Raw genomic sequence first — 19,982 nt, 5'->3', positions numbered from 1 at the left:
AACGAGAATGAGGACCAAGGAGCAGGTTTCAAAAACCTGAAAAACGTCCATTGTGAGCAGCGGTGCTGCTCTCCCAACAGCTGTTGACCAGAGAGGCTGGCAAGGAACCTGCACAGGATGGACCCGCACTCCATCACACTTGGATGCCCGACGTGTGGGCCTAAGGGACATAGAAAACATGAGGTTGTGAGGATGCTCAAAGGGGAAAAACCGCCCTTGAGGTAGGAGCCCATTTCAAATTTCTAAATTTCCAAGCTGGTAGCATTGTTTCAAGGGCCCTTCTTTGGGAGAGCAGGGTGGGACCTGGGTGGATCCTGCCTCCACCCAGTTGTAGTGAGTGCAGGAAGCTAAAACTGACCCCTTAATTCCCCCCAACTACATTCAAGTTCATGGTTGGCGTTGGCCGACTGGCATCCTGGGGGTCTGGAATGAACTGCACTGTCTCCCGCACAGCCCATCTCTGGGAAGCTACTGAGCACTGCCGGGAGCTTTGACCAAGCCCAGGCCTCCTGTGAAAGCGGCTATGCCAGCTGCTTGTGGAGTGAGGGCTCTGTTCATCTTACCTGCCCTCATACATAAATCACTTGCAGGGCTTGTTAAACCTTATTTATGTGTAGTTTACACATAATGAACTTCATCAATTTGTAAGTGCATAGTTCCATGAGTGTTGAAAAATTTGCACACCTGTATAGAGTTTATGTATTTGGCTAATGTTCTAGTTCATAGCAAGAGGCCACACTTGGCATAAATACTCTGACATGTAGAGTCAAATCTTTATTTCAGAAAAATATTATTGAATTGTTGTGGGATCTCCTTTGTCTTCTACGTTTTTCTTTCTAATCTTGTTAATGTATTTCTTTATTTCTTTTTCATTGTCTCACTTTTCTCCTTTCTGTTTTTCTAGATATTTTATTTCTCTCTCTAGTGAGTTTTATCTTCCTTGGGATCCCTGTCATTTCTCTTTATATGTAAAGTGGTTTTATCTTTGTGCCCCACTCCTTTCCACTTCCCATTCCCCTCCTGCCACTCAGCCCATGGCTCCTCCATCAGGCCGTGTCCTTCTGGAGTTTCTGTATTTCTGCATTGTGGTGATCCTTCATGCTGCCGTGGTTTCATGACAATGTACACATGTACGGCCCGCAGCTCGTCCATCAGGCCATGTCCTTCTGGAGTTTCTCTATTTCTGCATTGTGGTGATCAGATTAGATTAGCTTCTGGACATCAAAGGTGGGTTTTCTTTTTCCTCATCTTTGATATTAGCATATCAAGGACCTACAAAGGGGAGAGTCGAGTCATTTTGTGGACTTCCCAAAAACAAACACTTCTAAGCGAGGACAGAGCTCACATTTGTAGATTCCTGCTCCCCTTCTCTCCTGATAACATTCCCATGAATTATCATGGGCTATAAATCACCTCCTTCCATGATGCTGGTGTGTACTGTTCAGTCCTGAGGCTTTTCAAGGTTCCCAAGTCGACAGTGTCTTCACCAAGTCCTACAGGCTCCCTCATGGCAGATACAGCCCAAAAGGAATGTCTGCTGTCATAACGAATATAGGACCAGATGCCATCAGGAGAGGTTCATAAAACCTAGAGAGTAAGGTGAAGACATGAAGACGTTAAAGAAATAAAAGCTGTCTTCAGATTTTTGAAAAATGATCATCTCGACTGCATGATGGGTGGTATTGGAGGCATTAAAGGGGGACCTGCAGGAAGTTTCTATGGTGACCAGACTGTTCCTTGGCACAGTGCAGCCTTCATCATCTTTCACAGTGACTGACAAAAGCAACTCTGGATTCTGATAATTCTTTACAACTGGGCAGCTAAGAAGTCAGAGACTCTTTTACAAATGATTCATATCTCATTCTCGTTTAAGTAGTGAGATCTTTGTCATACACATCATGTAAACTTTGTCTTCAATATTTTAATCTGTAAAATGTAGATAAATAATTCTAATAGATCCCATGGACTTATTGGAAAAATAAAATTGTGCAAGCAATTAGGTAATGCTACTAGCACTTTCTCACTTGTATTTGGGTTGAGAATTTAGAAGAAAAATAGATACTGTGGTAGGTTTCATTGTGCCCCTTTCTCCTAAAGTTCTTCTCCAAATCCCTGGAAGCTGTGAACTGAAAAAAGGGTCTTTGCAGATGAAACTAAGTTAAAGATCTCAAGATGAGATCATCCTGTTACTTGGGTGGGTCCTAAATCTTACAAGAGCCATCCAGAGGCAGATGAGACAGACAGAAGGGAGGACACAGGAGACAGAGATGTGTGAAGACAGGAGAAAGGGGCGGAGTGGTTCATCCTCAAGCCTGGGAACTCACGGATTGTTGACAGCCACTGGGAGGCAGGAGAGCGACCTGCATTCTCTCTAGAGCCCTCAGAAGGAGCCAGCCTTGCTGACATCTTGACAGGACTGTATGGCCTGCGGACTCGGGGATATGAGAAACTTGGGACCAAAGGCTCCAGATGGCCAGACCATGTGACATCTCCACTTTCACAGCAAACACGTTTTGTTGATGATATCTCTTAGTCTTCATGGTTGCTAAATTATTTCACTTGCTGTCTCAGAACCTGCAGCATTTTGTTAGAAAATGGTGCTGACAGCCACTGTGAGAATGCCTGGAGGGTTTGTAGCTCAAAACTGGGCAATGTGATTTTAGTCTTGAAAATACCTTTTTAATTAAAAAGAAAATGTCAGTGAGGGATTTAATAACAATGTTTCATATGAAGACTAGTAATGAAATTTTGCTTTATCTAACTAAACTGGAGTTCAGTTAAATATTTATACAAACCAGAGGGTATGAAGAAGGAAGTTGGAGAATTAAATATAAAATTTTATGAGCTAAAGTTAGCAGCACAGAGATGCTGCGACAAAATATAAATAACAGAATTTCAAATACTCGTAAAGCCAGGAAGGAGAACCCTAGTTAACATCCCAGGCAAATCACCAAAATCCTCCTAGAATTCTGTTCCCGTTTCATTTCCTTACTGTTAAAAAAAAAAAAAAAGCTTTTAAAAAATATTTTTATGCTGTAAATTAAAATCATATTTTTCTTGCTTTTTTAGGACCGTGTCTAGTGAAAATACTTTAATGGGGATGAATAAACAGAGGTATATATAATTATGCATGTGCTTTGAGTAAAGTATATTTTCATCCATAAAATACAAGTTGAGTTTAGATTGTTGTATTAGTTTTCTCTCATTGCATAACAAATTACTCCAAAAGTTGGCTGCTTACAATTGACAACATTTCTGAGGGATGGGAATGCAGGAGCTGCTCAGCTGAGGGGTTCTGGCTCAGGGTCCCTTAAAGGTCATGGTCAGCTCTCAGTGGGGGCTGTGGTCAGCTGAAGGCTCAGCTGGGGCTGAAGCATCTACCTCCAAGCTCCTCACATACCTTCTCATCTCACAAACCTCTCCACAGGCTGCTCCTAAAGGGGCAGTATGCTTTGCCCAGAGCGAGAGACATGAGAGGGGAAGAAGAGGGAAAGAGAGAGAGAGAGAGAGAGAAAGAGAGAGAGAGAGAGAAAGAGAGTCAACAGGGAGCAACTAAGACAGAAGCCACAGGACTTCATAACCTAATCTCCAAGTGACATTCCCTGGACCCTGACCAGCCTTGCAACACTATGGGAGGAGCTGACACAGGGTGTTGTGTGGAAGCCAGGAGGGGGCCCTATGGGCCATCTTGGAGGCCACCATCATTGTTAAGTGTCTTCTAATTTGAAATAATCTCTTCCATTTTTAGATGGTATACTGTCTCTGGATAAATATTTCATCTAGTTTGTGATATTCACATTCACTCTGTACATTAATTTCCCTGGTTTCTCTGGATCTTGCATCCCACCTGGTCTGCATATTTTACCCATTTTCTTCCTCACCTTCCCCCACCCCTACCATTATTTCTTATAACATTAAAATGTGGTGGAGGAAACCTGCCAGGGGTTGAGTTGTGTCTCTCCCTCCAAAGTTCATATGTCGAAGTCCTAACCCTAAGTACCTCGGGATATGTTTGTATTTGGAGATAGGGCCTTTAAAGAGAGGTCATATGGATGTGCCCTGATCCAATATGACTCATGTCCTTATAAGAAGAAGAGATTAGGAGACAAACAACAGAGGCCAAGGGATGGACATGTGAGGAGACAGCAAGAGGATGGTCATCTGCAAACCAAGGAGAGAGGCCTCAGGAGAAACCAACACTGTGATCACCTTGGTCTTGGGCTTCCAGACTCCAGAACTGTGAGAAATAATTCTATTGTTTAAGCTGCCCAGTCTGTAGGATTTTGCTGTGGCATCCCTAGAAGACTAATACAAAACCTTATCAAAGTTTACATTAGCAAATATGATTGACATAAAGCAGCAATGACTCAGTGATGGCTGGTCAGGTTGGCTAATCCCCAGCCACTTCTCCATGTCACAAAATACTTGACCTTATATGAAGTATCAGGCGACTTAGGGGAAGGAAGCTATCGGATTCTTCCCATTGGAGATCCCTTTCCTCTGCTGCACAACTTCTTGATATTTTCTCTGAAATTCTCTGTTATTGTCTTACCACCTCTTTGATGGTTTTTTGCACTTATGGCACTTGAATATTGTAACAGAAAATCTTGGCAGGATCACAGGTGGCTTTATTATGCAATAACCAATATTTTAGAGGTTTCAGAACATCAAGATATTTAGGGAGCAGCCAGTGTATTGTTTTATGCCTATTTATTTTCTGCCTAAAACAACAAGTAACACCATTCCCACGGCATCACAATTCTTCTGGCCCTCTGTAGGTTGACATTTCCTCCTCCTCCTCCTCCTTCTGGTCTTCTTTGTCATCATCCACCGGCCCCTTCTTCTTTTAGATTTCTGATAGGAAATCAACCTCCCCTCCCACTTTGGAGAAGTGGATACAGAAATTTTTACCTGAAACAGGGTCTCTGTTAACAAGCTTTCTTTCTTTTTTCTTTTTTTTTTTTTTTTTGACCTTTTTTATGATCTCCCTTAGGGAAGAAATATTGACTGTAGTGAGATCAAATTATACACAACCATACCTCATTATGTTTCTTAATAGCACCATCAAACAGTAAGCTGGTAGTTTTGGGGGCACAACCAGGTTTCCTATAGAACCTGATAAGAATTACACGTGCATTGGCTACAACACATGGAGCTTATTCTCTGAGAAAGCCTCATCAATGTGGTGACAAATCCTTCATTTTAACAGCTACCACATGGCTAATTCCATTTGCTTTTTTGTTTTGTTTTGTTTCTCTAGAGGAGTAAACTATCAGCCATATGGTGAATATTAGAGGACTTCAAGCCTATACAGGGAAATTTAACCTACAGGCTTCTGGCAGAACTGTCTCTGAGAGCAACAGATACCTGTTCCCCTGGAGGCCTCCTCTCTCCATCCACACTGCTTGTGGAGTCCAGCAGGATTTCTTTTTACTACTCACTGTAATGCTATTCTGGGCTGTAAGAACTTTGTGATTTGTATATCCTTCAGCTGCTATGAGATTCAAAACACTTCTGCTGCTATGCTGAATGTTCTATTCAAAGCTAGCAACTGCAAGAAGTGGAGTAGACTATTAACCTGGTACTTTAGCAAAAGGCTTAGTGTATATTCTTTGATTTTCCCTAGCTGGGGAGAAAGAAGCAAACCTCCTGGCAATAAAGAGAACTGTCTGCCACACAGTGTGGCATTGTAGAGATCTTGGGCACATTAGGTTGTATCCACATTTCATTGTCCTGTTGAAGGCACAGTGCAGGCCTGTGGCCTTATTGGAAGGGAAGAGATGGGGACTCCTCTAAATGGGGAAGATCTGCTCAGCAACAGACCTCGGGCAGGTCCTTAGGCTTCCATGTGAGAGGGGACTACTATCTCTCTGAATCTCACTCTGCTCTGAACTTCTAGGAGCCTTGCCAAGCCTGAGACCTTCTGGTGGTGGGAATTACAAACAGCTTCAGCCAGGCTGCAGCCAAACTAGAGAAACGCTGTGAGCATCACAGTCAGAGCCTCAAAGAGGAAGTTGTGAGAAGGCGACCCAAGTATTTAATTGCCAATGATTTCAACTGTCCGTTTGCCATTGGCTTTTTGGGTCTTGATAGTCTTTTTCCAAGCCTCAAACTTATCTTGGCATGCTATGAAAATCAAGGGAAGAGCTGTGTGTTCACTCTTTGGCTGAAGTGTTAAAGGAGAAGTACCTTCTCCCCTTTAATTGAGAGATCCTCAAGTGGCTGATGTGTACCATGGAGTAGCAGTTAGGACCTCCTCACATGAGGACTTTTCCTCTGATGCCAGGATAGCTTGAGGCTGGCAAAAGTCCTTATGCTTCCTGACTGAGAATTATCTATCAATTAATTGGTTAATTTTAAAATATTCTTGAGTACTTACTATATTTTAGGCACTGTGGGGAATGCAAAAAAGCAAAAGCAGACGACATGTTAGTTTGTCCTCCATTACAACAAAAGATAATTGGAGAAATAAAATCTGATCTTCTTGACTAATAGTAGATCCGTGATAGTACAGAATCAATGTCAAATTGATAGAAGTGCAACAGAGAGCTCTTTGGATGACCAGTTCTAGATATCACTGAAGCTGTACTCATTTTGCTATCTCCACATGAAGAGTTTAAAGAAAAGTATGGATTATTTTCTGATCTGATTCATCAAGAACTGTGGCCTTTCTGAGGCTCAGTGCGGGTCCTTGGCACTCAGAATTGATCAACACTTTCTCCAGGTCAATGTCACCATTGTCCCTTGTGACTGTGCTGTTCCCACACATGACACTGCATTCTTTGAATTCTATAGGCACTGTTTCCCCACCACTTAGCACCTGGGAAGTGGGAGTGAGAGCAGAGATTTGGGTGGTGATGAGAAAGGTGTTAGTCTGACAAGGCATTTTGGTTTTTTTTTTTTTTGAGGGAATACATTAATGATTTTGTGGTTTTCTGACTGTTTTACTTTCCCTTAAAAGTACCATCTTCATGAAGGTGTTTCCAGTGTTAATCCTTTGATGATTTATTTTGATGTATGGACACAATCTTGTGTTAGAAATATGTGACTCTAGTTTACCAGGAGTAAACTTCTTTCACCCTCCAAAGCATCTTGGTCTGGATGAAAATTATATGGCAAGCCTAGCTTGTCTAGTATACATACCTTTAACCTCACACTCAGGCATTATGTTACAATGAAGGTAAATTTCAGAGCAAATTCTGGTATATATAGACCCACAAGCAAGCAGACATAAAACTCATCACACCTGTTCTGTATGTTTGATAAAATCTCGGCTCTGTCCTCAGCTGAACCTTGATGGCTTATTTAAGGCTGATGCTACAGGATTTCAGTGGCATGCTTCAGCTAACCCTCTAGATAGAATCAGTTAATAGCTTCCTCAGGCAAGTGACTGGGACTCAGAACCTATGTAATCTGAGCCCAGGACATGATTCCAAAGTATACAGGATATTAAAAATCACTAAATGTTATACTCTGTTCATATAAGGGGGCAGTGGGTGCCTGTGCCATATTTCTATCCAACTCACATGTCTTGGGTATTGTTCATATCAACAACAAAAGACCATTCTAACACCAATTGTGCTCACTAAAAACATCACTGGTGTTGACGGAAGAGAAACTTGGCTGAAATACCAAGGAAATAGAGCCTGTGCAGATGCTAAGATGGGCTTTGGAAGGGAATCAGAAGAGTAGTGTCTCAAATTTAGAAGACACAGAGCAGCAAGTGTTCCAAGAACTGGAACTTCAGAGAGAAGTCAACAGCATCAACTGTGGCAAGATGTCTGCTTTATGTGTCAAGAAGATCTTGGTGACTTGTCCAATGGGGTTGAAGGGAGTGCAGAGGGTGGAAGCTAGACTGTGAGAGCTTAAAGAGTGAGTGGTTGGGGAGCAAGTGGAAGTGGCAAGTATAGACAAGTCAGTCCCGTTTGTGCTGCCACTTCAGTTTCATGGGCTGTTGTGTTATAGAGGCACTGCCTGAAGATTGCACCTTTGCATTGAATTTTGCAAGTGTGATGCTAAGAAGTCTTTCTCTGATGAGTTATTGTGACTCTGAGCAGGAGGATGAGGCTGTGCAGTCCATCTATGTCACCCTATGTGAGATAGATGTGTTAGTGTGTGTGTTGTGGGAGCAGGTATTTTGCTGCCCCCTTCATGCACTTCACTTTCTCTGGTGCCCTGGATATTTTGGGCTTTAACAGTTCTATCAGTGGCATTTTTGTCTTCTTCCTAAGACTTCTCGGGAGTTCTCTCTTCCTCTCTCATGGTATCAACAATGTATCTCTCAAGTCTGCATCTCCTGCTCAGACCTCTTCTTTAAATTTAGACTCACACATCTTATTGCCTGCTGGATATTCTACAGACACCTCAAAGACTATGAATAATTGCATTGTTCTATGACTTTATATGTTATAACTTATTTAATCTCCATAATGATCCTATGATGTAGATTCTGTTACTATCTTTATTTTACAGATGAAGCAACTGAAGCATAGAGAGGTTAAATAATTTTCCTTAAAATACATGGCTCAAGAAAAAAAAAAAGTGGTATCCAAATAGGAAGAGAGGAAGTCAATCATATAATCTGTTTGCAGATGGTATGATTCTATACCTAGAAAACCCCATAGTCTCTGCTCAAAACTCCTTGATCTGATAAAAACTTCAGCAAAGTTTCAGAATACAAACTGAATATACAAAAATCAGTAGCACTCCTATACAACAACAACATCCAAGCTGAGAGCCAAACCAAGAATGCAATCTCATTCACAATAGCCACAAAAAGAATAAAATACCTAGGAATACTGCTAACCTGGAAAGCAGAAGATTTCTTCAACAAGAATTACAAAACACTGCTGAGAGAAATCAGAGGTGACACAAACAAACGGAAAAGCATTCCACATTCATGGATAGGACGAATCAATATCATTAAAATGGCCATACTGCTAAATGCAATTTATAGATGCCATACTATTCTTATCAAACTACCAATAACATTCTTCACAGAATCAGCACAAAACCATTGTAAAATTTATGTGGAACCAAAAAAGAGCCTAAGTAACCAAGACAATCCTAAGCAAAAAGAACAAAGCAGGAGGCATCATGCTACCTGCCTTAAAACTACACTGCAGGGCCACAGTAACCAAAACACCATGGTACTGGTACAAAAACAGACACATAGACCAATGGAATGGAACAGAGAGCCCAGAAATAATGCCACACACCTGAAATCATCTGATCTTTGACAAAGTTGACAAAAACAAGCAAAGGAGAAAGGACTCTCTATTCAATAAATGGTGCTGGGACAACTGGTTGGCCATATGCAGAATACTGAAATTGGACCCCTTCCTTACACCATACACAAAAATCAACTCAAGATAGATTAAAGACGTAAACACGTAAAACCCAAAACTATAAAGACCCTGGAAGACACCTGGCAATACCATTCTGGTCATAGGATCTGGCCAAGATATCATGACAAAAACACCAAATGCAATTGCAACAAAAGCAAAAATTGTGAAATGGGACCTAATTAAACTAAAGAGTTTTTGCACAGCAAAAGAAACTATCAACAGGGTAAACAGACAATCTACAGAATGGGAGAAAATATTTGCAAGCTATTCATCCAATAAAGGCCTAATATCCAGAATCTATAAGAGACTTAAACAAATCAACAAGTGAAAGACAACCCCATTAAAAAGTGGGCAAACAACATGAACAGACAATTTTCAAAAGAAGACACACACATGGTCAACACGCATATGAAAAAAATGCTCAGGATCACTAATCATTAGAGAAATGCAAATCAAAACCACAATGAGATACCATCTCGCATTAGTCAGAATGGCTATTACTAAAAAGTCAAAAAATAACAGATTCTGGCAAGGTTACAGAGAAAAAGGCAGGCATATACACTGCTGGTGGGAGTGTATATTAGTTCAACCATTGTGGAAAGCAGTTTGGTGATTTCTTAAGTAACTCAAAGCAGAATTACCATTCAACCCAGCAATCCCATTATTGGGTATATACCCAAAGGAATATAAATTTTTCTATCATAAAGACACATACATGTGTATGTTCCATGTAGCACTATTCACAATAGCAAAGACATGGAATCAACCTAAATGCCCATCAATGATAGACTGGGTAAAGAAAATGTTGTACCTGCTTCTTTACTATGGCTGCATAGTATTACATATACACCATTTAATGCTATGCAGCCATAAGAAAGAATGAGATGATGTCCTTTGCAGCAACACGGATGCAGCTGAAGGCAATTATCCTAAGCGACCTAACATAGGAACAGAAAATCAAGTACAGTATGTTCTCACTTACAAGTGTGAGCTAAACATTGAGTACATGTGGACACAAAGAAGGGAACAACAGACTTTGGGGCCTAGTTAATGGTTGAAGGTGGAAGGAGAGAGAGGATAAAAAAATACCTGTTGGGTACTATGCTTATTACCTGAATGGTGAAATAATCTGTACACCAACTCCTGTGACATGCAATTGACCAATATAAAAACCCTGCACATTTACCCCTGAGCCTAAAATAAAAGTTAAAAAAAAAAGCATGGCTAACAAATGGAGAAGCTGGCTGTGAACCCAGGCTGCAGAGTTGGTGTTCTCAAATAGTACACTATACTGCCTTTCAACTGTTCCAAACAGAATTCATCAGTGTTCTCCAATCTATTTCTCCTCCCCTTATCGCTATTTGAATTAATATCACTATTATCTATCTTTTCTTCCCTTGCTCTTGCTAAGATCACCTTTTCCAGTTGTTCCTTTATAGGGTCAAAAGTCTGTGGGACCAAAAGATGTTCCTTTGGAGGCCATGCCTATATCTAGACCTCATTCCCTGTACCCAAAACCTTGGAATTCTCCACCCAGTGACCTGATTAGCTTCTACAGTTTGCTCAGGCCTCCTCTGCAGGTCTGTCCTTGTATGGCCAGACCACATGATTGGTATTTGCACACTTATGCTTGAAGCATTTGTGAAGCTGTGGGTAGAGCTTAGACATAGGAGCTATGGGGTCCATACCATGAAAAGCCACACCTTATGGTGTGTGATTGAGCTGGCGCAGGTGACAATGAACTTATGTTTTTCCACTTTCAAACCTACTGTACTCTGATTTGTGATGCTGGGCCTGGACTCTTCAAATCACATTTCTGCTCTACCAGCTGGCCCTCTATGAGGCCTTACCAAAAAGGATGTAGAGAAAGACCATGAGGATGGAGGAGAAATAGGAGACTTGCTCCTTCCTGTCTGTTGGCTCTTGTCTGTTTCCTGTTTCTATGCAACATCAGTTGAATCTAGGTGGCAGTTTTTCTACATTCACAGAATCAGCTTTCTGAGAGACACCAGCACAAACTGACCATGTCCACCTTCTCGGAGGTCTGGGTTTCAGCTCCATGGAGTCCCTTCACCAAGCTTTTAAGTTGTTAACAGTCCTAATAGTTCTAGGAATGGTAGCTGCTTCTTTCAGTTGCTACCTCCATAATACATTAGTGTTTTATTTTTGTCTTTTCAATCCCTAGTTAACAACTTCATACCTAGTTAATAATTCCTTATATTAAATTCTCTATAAAAAGCTAGCTGGTTTGGTTTCTCTCCTCTAACTCACTCTAGCTGATAAATCAGCACCAAGAGTGTTTCTAGGAGACAGATCCTCAAAGTTAGGATTAGGGGATTGGTCTGCTCACACCTTGGGCTTGAGCACAGCACTGAGCTCCTTATCAGTGAGACGCTGGGGTCCGTGGCATGCAGCAGCATCAGGCTTCATCACACGGTCATCAGTTGTTGATTGGTGGTGAAAAGCCTGTAGATTCAAGTGTTTTGGGGGGAAAAATGGCAGCTGCATTTGTCTGTTTGGCAGGAATGATGAGCACAAAGACTATTTTATTGAGTGAATTTATCTCAGAGCACTAGAGTGTGGTTAGAAAGAAGTTTTGATGGAGAAGGTGATGGGAGGTTGTTGGTTTACACAGGCAGAGCTATATCACTTAACACCTATGTAAGGAGGGGAAGGACTGAAGATAAGTGTTCAAATTTGAGGACCTCTTGACTTTCAAATGGTGAACAGCCCGGCTCCTTCCTCTGTGTCCTGTTCCCTGCAGGTGACAGTAGGGTGAGCCGAGCTCAGGGGAAATGAACTCAGCCATGGAGACCTGGGGAGAAGTGGGCAGGGCTGCCTTCCCCATCTCCTGTATGTGAACACCAGGTTGTTTCTGCTGCCTTACCTAAGATAAATTTATGTTTCAAATTTTAAATCCATTTGAGCCCAAACATTTTATATTTATAGCCCTTAAAAATTGGAGAGACTGGTATTCCAGGAAAATGAGAAGGCTGCCTATGGAGATAAACTTTGAGAAATGTCTGCAGCGTATAAAGTTGAGATCTAGTCTTGCCAAAATCCAGTCATCAGGAACTTCAGAATTTCCACACGAAATAGGAAAGAAGATATTAACTCACATATTTCACATTAAAAGGCATTAAGAGTTAATTAGGCTATTGACAAACTTAAAATCCAGTTTTACTATTTTTAAATGTTTATATAAAATAATAGCTATTCCCATTCAATGACCTTAAAATATTTAAAAAATAATTTTTCATTAATTAAAAGCAAAATCTACATACATCCTAAAGAGTACAGTTTACAAGCCTCATTGTGTACATGTGACACAAGACATTCAGAAGTAAAAAACAGAAAGTTGGATGAGAAATTACAGAAATGTGAAATTACAATATATTTAGAAATTAAGGAAAAATTATGACACCCTACCAGGTTTGTCTCAAAGGTATTTCAATTTATAAGTCATCTTAGGAATAGTAAAATATTATAAATTAAATATAAAGAAGGTGAAAGGAATTTATATCTACTCAATCAGAAAAATCTTGTTCTTTGAAAGCAATGACTAAGCCTTCTACTTTCATAGCCTGGGTCCTGGCTCCATGAAGTCCCTGGCATTGAGCCCAGGGTTGCATATCTTCCTCCCAGTGAATGGGGCATAGAAATGGAAATCAGGTATCCTATTGGGGTTAATGCTGGTCTCATTATATGAATTTGGAAGTTTTTTTCAGTTTTTTTGAAGTATTTGAGAAGGATTGCTAGGAATTCTTCTTTAAATATTGCATTTCTATATGCTAGCATGAACTATCCAAAATGGAAAGTAAGGAAACAACTTCATTTACAACAGCATCAAAAATAATAAAATACTTAGAAATAAACAAAAGAGGTGAAAGACTTTGAGAACAAGTCATTGATAAAAGAAGCTAAAGAAGACACAAATAAATGAAAAGATATAGCAAGTTCACAGATTAGAATATTGTTAAATTTAATATTGTTAAAATGTTCATACTACCCAAAGTGATCTACAGATTTAATGCATTCCCTATCAAAATTTTGATGACATTTTACCCAGAAATAGAAAAAATGTCCTAAAATTTGTATGGAACCAGAAAAACTCTGAATAGCTAAAGTAGTCTTGAGCAAGAAGAGCAAAGCTGAAGGCATCACACTTCCTGATTTGAAATTATATTACAAAGCCATCGCTTTGACCTATGGCACTGACCTAAAAACACACACATGGACAAGATGGAACAGAATAGAGATCCCAGAAATAAACCCATGCATATATAGTCAACTAATCTTTGACAAAGGTGCTAGGAATACACAATGGGTAAAGTATACTCTCTTCAATAAAATGTGTTGAGGTACATTGGATAGGTACATGCAAAAACAAACAAACAAACAAACAAAAAAGACCCTTATCTTATACCACACACAAAAATCAACTCAAAATTATCTTAAATGTAAGACCTGAGAATATAAGAATACTTGAAGAAAACAGGGAATGCCCCATGACACTTTTTATTTGGAAAATAATTTTTAGATATGACTCCAAAAGCACAGGCAACAAAAGCAAAAATAGAGAAGTGAGATTACATGAAAGTAAAAAGCGTCTGCCTAGCAGAGGAAACAACCAACAGACTGAAGAGACAACCAATGGAATGGGAGATAATATTTGCAAACCATACATCTGATAAGGGGCCCAAATCCAAAATATATAAGGAACTGAAACAAGTCCATAGCATGAAAACAATCAAATTTAAAAATGGACAAAAGACCTTGATGTGGTTTGGATCTATGTCCCTGCCCAAATCTCATGTCAAATTATAATCCTCAATGTTGAAGGCGGGGCCTGGTGGGAGGTGATTGCATCATGAAGGTGGATTTCTCAAGAATGGTTTAGCATCATCCCCTTGTGCTGATCTTGTGATAGTGAGTTCTTGTGAGATCTGGTTGTTTAAAAGTGTGTAGCACCTCCTTTCCCCTCTTGCTCCTGCTCCTGCCATGTAAGATGCCTTGCTCCCCGTTTGCCTCCTGCCGTGACTGAAAGTTTCCTGAGGCCTCCCCAGAAGTGGAGCAGATGCCAGCACCATGCTTCCTGTACAGCCTGTGGAACCATGAGCCAATTAAATCTCTTTTCTTTATAAATTACCCAGTTTCAGGTATTTCTTCATTGCAATGCGGAAATGGACTAATACAGACCTGAGTAGACATTTCTCAGAAGACATACAAATGGCCAACAGGTGTATGAAAAAATGCTCAACACCACTAATCATCAGTGAAATGCAAATTAAAACCACAATAAAATATCACCTAACACCCATTACTGTTGATGAAGGTGTGGAGAAAAGGGAACCTTTGTATACTTTTGCTGGGAATATGATTACTACAGACATTATGGAAAACAGTATGGAGAGTCCTCAAAATGTTGAAAACAGAACTATTATATGATCCAGCAATCCCATACTGGGTATTTATCCAAATGAACAAAAGAAACATACTGAAACATATTTCAGTATGTCAAAGAAATATCTGCATTCCCATCATTATTCATAACAGCTAGGTTATGAGATCAGTCTATCACTGATAAATGGTTATGAAGTGTCCATCACTGATAAATGGATAAAAATAATGTGTTGTATATACAAAATGGAATACTACTCAGCCTTAAAAAAGGAAATCTTTCCATTTGTGACAACATGAATTAACCTGGAAGACATTACTTTAAGTAAAATAATCCAGGCACAGAAAGACAAGTACTGTAATGGCCTCACTTATACGTGGAATCTACAAAGTATCATAGCGGCAGAAAGCAGAACAGTGCTTACCAGGAACAGAGGGTAGAGGGTGAGGAGGATGAGGGAGAGGCTGGTCAAAGGTTACAAAGTTCAGTTAGACTGGAGAAATAAATTCAACTTGAGGACCATAATTAATAACAATGTGTTGTATACTTGAAAATTACTAAGAGGTTAGATTTTTAAGTGCCTTATCACAATAAAAGAGAGATAAACATGTGAGGTAATGCATATGTTAATTAGCTCTCTTTAACCATTCCACAATGTATAAATATTTCAAAACATCATGTTTTACCATAAATATATATAATTTTTGTCAATAAAAAATAACTAAAACAACCATTAATGAATAGACTTATTTATAAATGTATTTTATTATGAAAATTACCAATTTTACTTTTAGAGGAAACACCTAATCTGTCTATTAATCATACATTTGATAGAGCTACATAAAACTACCAATGGCTGAATACATGCTTTTTGAGGTCTAAGTATATTCTATATAAGTTCTATCCTTGGTGATGGACTCAAAGTCACATGCAATTCTTATATACAGTTTTGTGGGCTGCATTAAGTTAAACATGGTTATTCCATCAAGTGTGTGGCAATCTAAGCCCTTCCCTATGAGTACCAGTGTTTTCACCTGCTCATAAAGGCTCAAATGTCAGCCCTGCTGCTGCTGAGATTTCATAGACACCTGGTAAGAGGCTGCCCAGCTCACTTGAACGACAGGATCAAATGGCCTGCCTGTCTATGTTATCCCAGTTTACCACTTACCAGCCACGTGATCTTGAATATTTGTTTGTTCCATCCAAGTGGTAGTTTCCTCATGCATAACATGAAGATAATTAGAGTATCCCCATCTTCAGGTTTTCCAAAAGATTAAGTCGACTTGTGTTTATAAACTGCTGCTTAACACAATGTTTGGCACAGAGTATGCCCTTAATAAAGAGTGTGTATATCTTCTTTTGTGTATACCAGACACTTAAATGTGCTTCCTCAAGGTACTACTGAGCTGGGTCCTCGCGCATTTCCTGGGGCATTGGGTCATTGCCTGAGAAAACCACCTCCTGCCAAATCTTGTGGTGAGACAGAAGAGCACCAGTTACACAGAGCAGGGAAGGGCCGTCCATGCTGGTTTCGTCTGCTCTCCACTGCCTGGTGGCTCAGGCTCACTGCCTCTATCCATCAGTCAAAGCACGACCATGCTTGGCCTTGTCCTGCTTCACAGAGGTGCCTTGAGAAGGAAGGAAAAGAGTACTGGAGTTGTGCTTAGAGCTCACTGGAATATGTGCTTCTATAAATTCAAGACATGACACCAATTAAAATCCATATTTAGAAAACCCTCATTGTCAATATGTTCATCCCACAAATTTGTGATTCCTTATGGAGAGCCATGAAGCACTCTTGGCCTTCTCTGCTGTTCGTTTCAGTTGGCAAGCTGGCCTCTACCCAACAACTGCGAGGGAAGATTTGCTTTCAACTGATAAGACAACAGCAACATTACCACCCATCCCTGAAGTGAAGCATGCTTTTCCCAGACCATTACAGTTGGTCTCCTGTGTACATGGGTTCCACATGCATGGATTCAGATAAAAAAGCAGAGTTGTGTCTGTACTGTACATGTACATACATATTTCTTTTCCTTGTCATTATTCCCTAACCAATATAGCATAACAACTACTTGCATAGCATTTGCATTATTTTAAGTATTATAATCTAGAGATAATTTAAGGCATATGGGAAGATGTGCATAAGTTATATGCAAATACTATGCCATTTTGTATGAGGGACTTGAGCATCTGTGGATTTTGGTGTCTGCTGGAGATCCTGGAACCAAACCACTACAGTTACTGAGAGATGACTGTATTTTCTCATAGAATGATGTTCTTAAGCCTAGAGTGATACCCCTTGGGTGGGATATGCCGGAGAATTAATCATTGTAACAAGATCTTGAGATCTTATTTAGTTACAAAGTTATCTGATTTTTTAAAAATTTATGGTTACATAGCTATCTGATTTTCAAAAATTCTTTATTTCGGCTTGTAGTTGTGGCTTATCGTAACACAAAACATAGTTTCCCAGACACGTCACAGTACAGCTCAACAGAGAAATTAGTTAAAGACCCGATAAGCCATAGGAAGTGGGCAGCCAGTGTTGGGGTTACGGGTTGCGTGTGGTCAGGCAGTCAGTCCACATAGTAGCTGCTGGGTGATAGTCACTGTGGCTCTTCCAGGGAAGCAGCCCTCCCAGGCTCTTTCAGTCTCTCTGTATGATCTCTGACATGAGGCTTGGAGGTTGAGCTTTTATGAGCCTGTTGGGTAGCCGTCTGCAAGATCACACAGGCATGGGAGGACTGGGCAGAGAGACACTGTCATATGCTTAAGAATTGTGCTTCAAGAGAATGACGTCAACAAAGTCACAGAGGAGGCAGCCTCAATCTCCCATTCTCCCACAGAAACACTGCCAAACAAGAAACTGCAGAACCAGCTTTGTCTGAATGGTGGAAAACAATCACTGGTTACAGTAACCAATTGAATGCTGAACAAAGGAAGTCAACTTAAAAACAGAAGGAAAGATAAAAAGAAGAACACCAGCAAAGTGACACAGTAGATGGCCTGCTGTGCCCTCCACGGAAACACTGAAAAACTAGCAGAAATGGTCAGATCCAACTTTGTGAGAACCCTGAAAAAGTCAAAGGTAAAGCCATGAAACACACTGAATCAAGGGATATTTTAAACTCTTCAGCATTTTTAACTTTTGACTGTAATCAATGATGCCAAATATGATAAAATGTTTCCAGATATGGTGTCTTAGAACTTGTTTAAATAATGGTTACAAAATAATCCCCATGAATGTATACTATTGAAATGAAGTATTTTAAATTCAATTATGTACAGGCTAAAAGTTATGGTTTATTTTTAAGTACTTTAAAAATGTTCAATAAAGCAAAAACTATCACTCCCCAATGGAATATGTATGTATTCAACAGTGTACATCATGAACTTTTTATTACATATTATTATTACAAACATATTACATATTACACTATCAGATGGAAAATAGGCCAATGTCTGGGAGGTTTTAGGTGATCACACTAAGTCTTCATATTTTTAGGCTTCCCTCCCTTTCTCTAAGGACAGAATAACGACAGTGTCAGTAAAGATGTAAATTCCACCAGATTGTTATCAATGTGACTTTTTAAATTCGGTATGGAAAATAATTTCATGAAACTCTGGGATAGAAGGCCAGATAACAGATAATCAAGGAAACTTCTGCTAGGCTTAAATGAACAGATCTGAGACCTCATGCACAAGGTCAGAAATCCCAGTCTGTCCAAGTAGGACTCTCTGACTGATGGTCAAGCTGTGGGAAGAGGATCTGAAGTCTTTCTGCACAATGTTCATGTGTACTTTTTTTTCTTGGAGTAAAATCATAGTAAAGGTTGAAATATTTCATCGTTTATTTTAGTTCACTATTGCTAGAACACAGGAGATCCATTATCAGACTTAAGATTTCAACTTAAAAATCATGCACGGGACTCAGAATTTACTGTCATGTGTTTTCTTTTTTCTTTTCTATGGTTTCACAATATCACCTATCATAAGCTCAAAAATATAAAGCCTTGAGCCTCAAATAAATGGCAAACTGGGTCCTTTGGGTGTGTTTGAAATGAAGTTTTGACATGCAGCTCTGATAGTGGCCATCATCCCAAAGACTCCAGTCAAAATATCCAGTAGCGAAATATTTCTCACCAACTGTCGTAAGCCATCACTTTCAGCCAGGCTCAGGAAGTGCTGAGAAGCCTGGGACGCTAAGGATAAATGGAGTATGTGGCAAGTACTAGTGAAGACAGGTGCCAACACCTGCTTCCTAGTGTGATCCATCCTTGGTTGTTCAGCAAAAGGGAGAAATGCATTGCTCTCAATGACAAAGTCACCAAGCAGTCACAATGTGTATTATATGCTAGATCTTACAGTGGAAACACTTACTAGCATTTCTACCTCACTACTCATTTTGACACTCTAGCAGTCTCTGGTGGTTTACATTGTTCCAAATATAGATTGATTTTCTTTGCAGAAAATTCCAGAAACATGATTTGGAGAGAATAGAAGAGGGATTTCCTCAGCTGAATCTGGAGGGAGAGCAGGGACAATGTGTAGAAATGTGTCTGGGCACAACTCTCTTCAAAATTCAAGACTTTCCAAAGGAAACCCGCTTGATGGACAGGACTCCAGACAGAAGTAAACTGTGCTGGTAACTTATGGAATCAAAACACATTTCTAGATTTGCTTTGAGCCTGCCTAGCTCAACAGGGCCAGCAGAGCCTGGAACCTGTTTGAGCTGGTCCTGGCACACAGAGACATGTATTTCCTTTGACCTTTGACCATCATTGCCAGAACAGTTGGTAATAATGGTTGTGGTATCACCTGAGTTGTATAGTGAGGGTAATTGTTCAAACTATTGCCAGCGCAGACAGACCTGGCTCTTCCATGGTCACAAATCAGGTGATCACAGAGGCGAAGGGGATAGCTGGAGCTTTCCATTTTCATATTTATTCTCTCTTTGAAGTTTCTTAACTATATCTCATTATTGCAGCAACCTCAAGACAGAGCCAAGGAAGAGGATCTTCCAAGCACATTAAGTTTTATTGTAAGTGGCTTAGTGATCTCCCAACAACCCACCTCCAAACCTGACACTGACCTGACCAACTTTAGGATCCTCATATCAGAAATCTGGTCAGATAGCGCATAAGAGACTCTCATCTGCCATCCAAGACCAAGAAGAAAAAATGAGATGGATTGGGGAAAGAATAAGGAGAGACACTGAGATGAGGAGTGAC

Source organism: Pongo pygmaeus, chromosome 17 (assembly GCF_028885625.2).
Source record: "Pongo pygmaeus isolate AG05252 chromosome 17, NHGRI_mPonPyg2-v2.0_pri, whole genome shotgun sequence".
NCBI lineage: Eukaryota > Metazoa > Chordata > Mammalia > Primates > Hominidae > Pongo > Pongo pygmaeus.
This window is presented reverse-complemented; position numbering follows the sequence as displayed.